We start from the raw sequence: 8937 nt of genomic DNA, 5'->3' as shown, positions 1-8937 counted from the left end.
TCTCACAGAGAAAACCAGGACGGGTTCCCCAGCGGTCTACAGCGCCAGGACACTCAGGTAGAGTAACAGTGCGCTTTACAAGAAACCCACATTACATTACATGCTCTATGAATCACCATGATGACACCCTCTTAACAAATGTGTTGAGGGATCTAATATACACAAGTGATACCCAATCAGGCAGACACCATTTTTCAATAATGACAGCCACCTTGGGAACTCAATTACCTTTAGCTGATTAACTAATCCTCACTACTTTACAACATCAGCGCAACATTAATAATGTCATTTTATTTATTATTTGCCTATTTACCCATCTTTCCCGGTTTTCATAACCATTTTTCTTAATTATTACTTGGAACCACCTCTATGCATCAGCAAGGTACCCAAGGATAAGGCGGAACCCACTTGCGTATCCCTCCAAGTTGGCCGACACCATTGACCATAGCAGTGGCCATTTTGAGAAGACGCACCCACAGTCTAGTCATTCTTGACTATCACGCGGTTGAAGCAGGAAGTATAATCGGTCTCCCACTGCTGAAACGCTAAGATGCGGTCCGGTTGGGAGACGTTTAGGTGACAAACTGCGAGGCTTTCTCAATCAAAGTAAGTGCTTACTTCCTCAATAGGCAATTCACGCCAGCACAAGAGACTCAATCCCCAATACCTGGGGTCTCTGCCCATACTAACAAGGACATTTCTCCCCGTTCTTTCCGCTTTTTTCAGAAAGTGCATTCAGAGAACCCTCGACCCCGTGGTCCATGAATCACAGTTTTGCATTCCTCAAAGTATGTAATACTCAACAGGCAGTACCAACATTGTCTTATATGTGTGTGTTGTTTGTAAATCACGAGGTGTGTGTTTTGTTTTTATATTTGTTACTAGTCATTCACCAAGCGGCACAGTTTTTCCAGCATGCTGTTTTTCCTACACAGGTTAAAACCACGCTCTAAGCTCGATTACTGCATGCACCAATAAGGAGCATCTTTGGAGCATGGAAGCACATTGAATTACAAATGTATACCCACCTACTCTGCGAGAGAGAGGGGGGCTTTTGTTCCCCTAACCATGCTTATTTTTCTATTTTCACACTCTAACCCATTATAGTTAGTTTTTCCTTGTATCACCCCTTTTTAGACATACCAATCTAGGAACAATAATAAAGTATTTTGGACAACTAGCAAGGTATTTTTAACTCACTGTAGCCCACTCCACCACATTTTCTGCACTACACATAGTCTTCCACATAAGTGCTCCAACGTAAATCTCGCAAGTTGCAGCATGACCCAGTTCTTAGACAGCTGGGATGGCCCCTATGATGAAGCATTTCACCGTGTGAAAGTGGTAAGTGAGGGGGCTCAAGAAAGAATTTTTTCTTTCCTGGAGACATTTCAAGATCTCCCTGATTGGATGCCCTATCCCTAACCTATGACTAGGTCCTTTACCCGACACCTCAAGTTTCAGTTATAGTACAACATGGCGCACCATGGCACACGGATTGACAGATGCATCAGAAAATCTGACGCATCTGTTGGAGCAAAAGTCATGCATTGCTGGAGTCGTGTCGCAAGCACGACACAACGCCATAAAATCTTGTAGATTTCATGGTGTCACTTTTACGAGGCTTTACTGCATCGGACCGCCCACCCTGCATACATTATACCTGACGCAGGGCTTTACAACATGATGCATCTGCCTAGATGTGCCACCTTGTAAATTAACTGCATTGTTCATACCGCCGCTGCATCGCAACAGTGATGCAACAGTGGTGCAAAAGCGTCACAGACAAGTGCTCTTCAGACAAGTGCTGTTGCCCTTGTTCAAACAGATGACTCCCCAACCTCTCCTGGGGATTGCTACTGATCGCTGTAGCTAACCTCCCCACCCACACACACCAGTTAGAATCCACTTGTGAAGTTTTTACAACTTGTGTAATAGGGAATCTAACATATTTGTATGATAAACCTGGCACAAAATGACATTTCACATAATAAATAGTGTGAAGAATTAAAATGAAACTTAAAAGATGGTACAATGTTTCAGGCAAACATTTTACATGTTTCGAATAAACAACAAAAATAGCAGTCTTAACTTTAACCAAGGAGAAACAGGAGTAACAGAACCAAAAACTAGGATGTAGGAAGTGGGGTGGAAACCAGGGAATCTGGAATACATCTCCAGAAAAACAGGGGCGCATACATCTGGATGCAATGTGGAACTTGGAGGCACCGAAAACCAGGGAGGCAACGGTCAAGAGGAGCAGTGAAGCTAGAGATAAAGGAAACATAGGTAGTCAATGGGGTAACGTAAAAGACCCCTAGTACAGAAGAAAGGAAGCTAGTACCAGGCAAAAAAATCTGCAAGGCATAGCATGACAATGTGAAAAAAAAGAATAGATAAATGATACCACCTGGCAAGCCGAGGAAATGCAACAGCTACTTTCTCCAATGCCTGGGTTGTCCACCAAGAAACCTAGGGGAGAGGTAGTCAAAATTATATGCCTCCTCGCCGTTAATAAAATCACGATTTTCTTGTTGTATGCTGGCCAATCTCAACTTTATGAAAAATCATGTAGACATCATTTTGTGGCATGTTCAAAGCTTTATTTAGAACACCCTATCAATAGAAAGGCGACTTTCTTTGAAGAAGGTATACATGTCTTATTTAGTTGTACTACTCAAGTAAATTGAGGAAAGCTATTTTTCAAAATGTTTCAAAACTTGCTACCACAAAATTTGCTTTGGTACGTTTCTGAGGCACTGTACATGAGACATAGTACATTTGATTGAAATACAAGAATTATATCACCACAATTACATAACAAACAGTGATTTTTGACATATTAAATGAAGAAACAGGTTCAAAGTTAGTGACAGCAGCCAAAAGGGAGTGCGCTCAGATTGTTTACAGATGTGACAGTGAATATAAAAACATAAAATAAAATGATAATAGGTAGTTAAAAAACACCCGTGCTTTTGTTTTGGGTTGACAAAATGGACCAATTGATACCGTTTTTGCGTGAGTCCTACATATTCCTTTATAGTAGGCTGAGTGTCAGGTTGAAGCAAACTGTTCTTTCTTAATTAGGAATATGCAGTTCCTCCTTGTATTTTTGTTGATACGTTTCAACACTCATTGTATTTAGGAGTCTCTTCAGCACTAGGACCTGGTGGTATCTATATGTGAAGCCTAAATTAATGCATATAGTGAGGAAACATAATTTATGGTGGCAGTGAACATCCCAAATTGCAGTATTGAGTATACCATCTGTTGAGTGGCTCCATTGTAAGACAACACCTATATTCTTGTTTGTCTCTATTGAGTGGAGACAGACAGAATATATGAAGGACCTATGTTAGATTGTAGAGGAGCTGCATATGGGGGTCGAGTAGACGATTCCTACCTATTGGTGTTTTGTGTAGTGTTTTGGTATGAGATGAATGCCACACTGATCAAAAATAAAAAATGTCTGTAAATGCATAAGAACAGATAGAATCAGAGATTTCTCACCTTCAGAACGTCATTAGTGGAGGGGCTCAAATTGTACCAAATTGTTGCTCATTTTGTTGATTAGTTGAGACATACTGCTATTGACTACGGGTGGTTGATAAATTCTGCTCAGCCGGCGGAGTTTGAGGAGTTTTGCTCACTCTATGTTATGCTTGTAACACGGAGTTCTGACTGCAACCACGTGTGGTGGAGTTTTTTATCAACGCGGACAGTTGCGGCTATTTACGGTGAGAAAGCTGCTGCTCACAGTTAGAAAGCTGTCACTGGAGTAGAAAATCAGCTCGAGTGGCAGCAAAGAAGCAACACCCTGTGGTGCGCTGCGTTGGACCGCTTGTGCTGATTTAGCAGTGCGGAACAAGCTCAAGGTGTTAGAAATCAGCACGACTTGCTGATTCCACCTGCTTCTGGAATTCCTCGGAATCTTGCAGAGTTTTTATGCAACTCCACAGAATTATATGGAGTGAAATTCCATGTGTTCCCCAACCTCTACTATTGACTGTGATGAAGTTCATCATCTACAAAGTCACTTTGAGCAATACATCACCTCAAAAAGACAGCATCCACTGCCTGCTTGCTGCTGTTGTGCTATACTCACTCACCAACCATGATTTGGATAAAGGAATGGGGGCACATTGATTGCAGGTGATGCTGAGAGTGGATGGTAACTGTTAGACCTGTATGCCTTAGGGTGGTCTTTCCTCAATTTTTTTGCCTTCTCCCTCCTGTTTTGCTGAATATATTTGTGTTGGCCTTAGGACTGCTAACTAGTGCTAAAGTGTTTGTGCTCACTGGAGTGGTATTGTTGTAATGTACAATAGGGCCGGTGCTCAGTCCCCATTTTTGTTTAACATTTTAGCTTGATATCATTTTCTAATGGTGATTTTCTTACATGATGTACACTTACACAAACTTATACTTAGTAAGCATTATTATCATGTTATATGTACACTCTACAAGGCTAGGTACATAGAAAACAATGCCTTTGCATTTTGTTATCTGGTTGGAGACAGCTCTAATATGATTCCAACAGTGCTTTTATTATATAAACAGCCCCTGTACTACATTTCAATCAATCAATCAATCAATGACACTTATAGAGCGCGCTACATACCCGTAGGGTCTCAAGGCGCTGGGGGGGGGGGGGGGGGGTGCCGCTACTGCTCAAACAGCCAGGTCTTCAGCTTCTTCCTGAAGGAGAGGTGGTCTTGGGTCAGGCGCAGGTCGGTCGGGAGGGAGTTCCAGGTCTTGGCGGCCAGGTAGGAGAAGGACCTTCCTCCTGTAGTCGCTCTTCGGATGCGGGGGACGGCGGCGAGGGCGTGGTTGGCTGATCGGAGGTGGCGTTTGGGAGCGTAGAAGTTGATCCGGCTGTTGAGGTAGCTCGGGCCTTGGTCGTGTAGGGCTTTGTGTGCGTGGGTGAGGAGGCGGAAGGTGATTCTTTTGTTGACGGGGAGCCAGTGAAGGTCTCTCAGGTGTCCGGTGATGTGGCTGGTTCGTGGGATGTCGAGGATGAGTCTGGCTGAGGCGTTCTGGATCTGCTGGAGTCTCTTCTGGATCTTGGCGGTGGTACCGGCGTAGAGGGCGTTGCCGTAGTCAAGTCGGCTGGTGACGAGGGCCTGGGTGACGGTCTTCCTGGTCTCGGTGGGGATCCACCAGAAGATCTTCCGTAGCATGCGTAGAATGTTGAAGCACGCCGAGGAGACGTTGTTGACTTGCCTGGTCATGGAGAGGGAGGAGTCCAGGATGAAGCCCAGGTTGCGTGCATGGTCTGTCGGTTTGGGTGCGGTGCCCAGGGCGGGAGGCCACCAGGAGTCGTCCCAGGCGGAGGGTGAAGAGCCCAGGATGAGGACCTCCGTCTTGTCCGAGTTCAGTTTCAGGCGGCTGGTCGTCATCCACTCGGCTACCTCTTTCATCCCTTCGTGCAGGTTGGCTCTGGCGGAGGCGGGGTCGTTGGTCAGGGAGAGGATCAGCTGGGTGTCGTCGGCGTAGGAGATTATGCTGAGGTTGTGTTTGCGTACGATGGCCGCGAGGGGGCTCATGTAGACGTTGAAGAGGGTGGGGCTCAGAGATGATCCTTGAGGGACGCCGCGGATGACTTCGGAGGCCTCTGACTTGTACGGTGGTAGGCGGACTCTCTGTGTTCTTCCGTCGAGGAAGGAGATGATCCATTCCAGCGCCTTGTCCTGGATTCCGGTGTTGCTGAGGCGCTGTACTAGGGTGCGGTGGCAGACCGTGTCGAATGCCGCGGAGAGGTCTAGGAGGATGAGGGCCGCTGTTTCTCCATTGTCCATCAGGGCTCGGATGTCATCGGTGGCGGCAATGAGGGCGGTCTCGGTGCTGTGATTGGCTCGGAAGCCGGACTGTGAGGGGTCGAGGGATCCGTTCGTCTCGAGGAAGGCGGCCATCTGCTTGTTGACGGTCTTCTCGATGACTTTCGCAGGGAACGGGAGGAGCGAGATGGGCAGAGCAGCATGTCTGCTGGGATTGTCCTGGAATGAGAAGTACTGTGGATGAGATGCCATCCTTCTGACTCTGACCACTATACTCACACTCAGGTATGGAGTGTTATGCTATCCCAACACATCGGGCAGAAGATACTTCCACTATGCTCTTCATAATAGAGACAGTGATAGGTAGGAGTATAACCATATAGTAATGTTATGATGATTGAACTGTCTATTTTTTCACCATTCTTGTAATGCTCGTTACAATGCATGGTTTCTTCTACCTAATAATTGCAGCACATTCGTTCTATACAAGAATGCAATTGTTTCCATATATGTTTGAAAAGCCAATTAGTAAGCTACTTATGTTTACCTTGGGCATGCAAAAGTAAACAACTAAATGGTAGTTTCCTTGGGGATTAACAAGTGGTCATGTAGGTTGCTGATACATCTGGTAACCTGGTTAAGGGTTCATATGGGGAGCTGTGTGCTAGCTAAGAACCATACCAACATTTTCTGATGGAATGTGTGAATTGAGGTCATAAATTCTGGAGCGTATGTTGTCCAGATACACAGTCCTTCTTAATTCATAGGAACCATATAACATGGCACCACAAATGGTCTAGGTCAGGCACCTATTTAATGGATCTCCTGAGTAGTTCTTGCATGTGCCCAAGGTCTCCGCTTAACCTCATTACGAAGAAGACCGTGGTGTTAGGGATTTTATCCTTCTCATCTTAATAGGAAACCCCTATTTATGTCCGTAGGTTGTTCAAGCTTGAGCCTTTAAAAAGGGTTACCCCACTATAATATTTTCCTTTCTTTGAATTCCATTCATTAACTACAGCACTAGCAGTTATTATTCCTGTTGACTGCAGACATTCAGTTACAGCACTCTTCCTACAACAATGACTCCCTGTGGGAGGGGGAGATGTGACCTTCATGGTTGAGGCCCTCAAAACATATAAAACAGATGTATTCTACCCTTGGGTACATTTTCTTGCAGTTGATATTTCACACCTAAACTCCAGCTGCATTACCAGGTCAATATGGAGCTTATGATGATTTAGAATGTTATTTATTCATTTATTTATTTATTTTAGTGTTTTATAGAGCGCAAGCTTGACCCGTGAGGGTATCAGAGCGCTGTACACGGTATACAGAGGTGAATAAATAAAAAGTCTAAAGTGAAGAAATATATAAAAAAATACAAAAAGGTTGGCAAGAGGCAGGGGTGCTGAGAACATATGGGAAAATGGGGATACAAGTGTATGGTTACAATCATAGTTAGAGTCAGTAAAAACAAAGGGGAAGAAGTGATAGTCTTAGATTTATCAGGCACATTGTGGTGGTTGAGGGCAGGTCTTAGACGAGGAATTTACACATGAGGAAGGGTTTGGCCTCCTTCTTGAAATGTGCTAGAGAAGGGATTCTTCTGATGGCGGGTGGGAAAGAGTTCCAAATTCTTCGTCCTGCCCCGGTGAATGCCCTATTGAAGGTTCTTTTTTTCTGAAAAAAGGCAGGTTGAAGTAAGAGATTTCTAGCGGTCCGGGAGATCCTGCTTCCTCCAGAAACCACTAGTTTCTGTGCCAGACAAGCAGGGGAGTTTGCGTATAGAGCCTTGTGTGTAATGCATGCCAGTTTCAACTGAATTCTGGCCTCTAGAGGGAACCAGTTCAGCGCTTTCATATGTGGAGAGATGTGGTTGAATTTACTGGTGCCGGTGAGTAGTCTGGCGGCCACGTTGAGGCAGGCTTTTAGAGGTGCCAAGGAGATCTTGGGTAATCCTGTAAGGGTGGAACATCCATATACCAGTCTAGAGATGACTAGTGCTTGAACTGCCATTTTGAAGTCAGGAGCATCGATGAAAGGTTTCAGCTTGCGTAGGTAGCTCAGGTGGAATCTGGCTGCTTTAGCCATCAAATTAATGTGGTCTCCCATGTTCAGGTTACAGTCGAGGATTATGCCCAGAGATTTGGCAGAGTCCACAATGGTCGGCTGGCATTTTAAGGCTGTGATGGCCTTGATCCACATCTGAATCTCTGGGTTGGCTTTTGAAGGGGAGAGTAGGAGAAATTCAGTTATCTTTGCGTTGAGTTTGAGTTGGTTAGTGGCTAGCCATTGGACAGTTAGTTTCAGGGTCTCATTCAGGGAGAGGATCTCCTCAAACGAAGAAATATTGATGTATATTTGGGTATCGTCCGCGTACATATGGTAGGAGATGTTGGTGGTACGAAGAATTTCGGTGAGTAGCTCTAAGTAAAGATTAAAGAGGGTAGGGGACAGGGTTGAACCTTGGGGGATTCCAACCGTGACCGGGGTCGGAGCTGATAGGTTGCCGTTAATAGGTTGCCATTAATGAGGAATGTCTGAGATCGGTTGTGGAGGAAGGACCTGAACCATTCAAGGACCAAACACCAACCAGACCCATCCTGAGTTTGAGGCGTTCAAGTAGTTTTTCATGGTTGACCATATCGAAGGCGGAGGATAGATCTAAGAGGATTAGAAGGCAGGTTTTGCCTTGGTCTAGGGCTTGGAGGGCGTCATCCACGATGTGGAGCATAGTAGTTTCAGTGCTGTGCCCCGGTCTGAATCCAGATTGGAAGTCATCATGAATGTGGGAGTTATTGATGTGCTGACTTAGTTGCTGTTGTACACACTTCTCTAATTAAAGAGAGAGGGACCCCAATACCAAAGGTTTTTTTTTTTTGTGGTTACTGTGAGGCTACCGGGTCTGCACGCGGGACGAGCTGACACTGGGATTTAAGGAGGCACACGCTCGTAATTAGAAGTGTTGACAACTCTATATAACTTCTAACCCACGGTGTGAGGTCTAAAATATTTTAAACGGTAGAAGTTATTTCCGTGTATTATCCGAAGCCACGTCCCACGCCATTTCGAGATCCTATCGTACCGCGTGCATTAGTGGAACTATTTGAACGCTCGATGCATCAAAAGCTCATGCAGATGTTTTCATCGCGCTTCA

General features: G+C 45.0%; 1 long non-coding RNA gene across 1 annotated transcript in view; it reads left to right on the top strand.

The window, feature by feature from the left end:
* Positions 1-545: 545 nt before the first annotated feature.
* LOC147725539 (uncharacterized) overlaps positions 546-8937 on the top strand; it is a 53212-nt gene continuing 44820 nt past the window's right edge. The window contains exon 1 of the long non-coding RNA XR_015309836.1: positions 546-606. This is a non-coding gene — a long non-coding RNA (uncharacterized LOC147725539). The remainder of the gene's footprint in view (positions 607-8937) is intronic.

The sequence above is a fragment of the Lissotriton vulgaris genome, chromosome 3_2 (assembly GCF_964263255.1).
Source record: "Lissotriton vulgaris chromosome 3_2, aLisVul1.2, whole genome shotgun sequence".
In the NCBI taxonomy this organism is placed as follows: domain Eukaryota; kingdom Metazoa; phylum Chordata; class Amphibia; order Caudata; family Salamandridae; genus Lissotriton; species Lissotriton vulgaris.
Note: the sequence above shows the minus strand (reverse complement) of the source record. Positions and strands in the feature narration are given on the sequence as shown.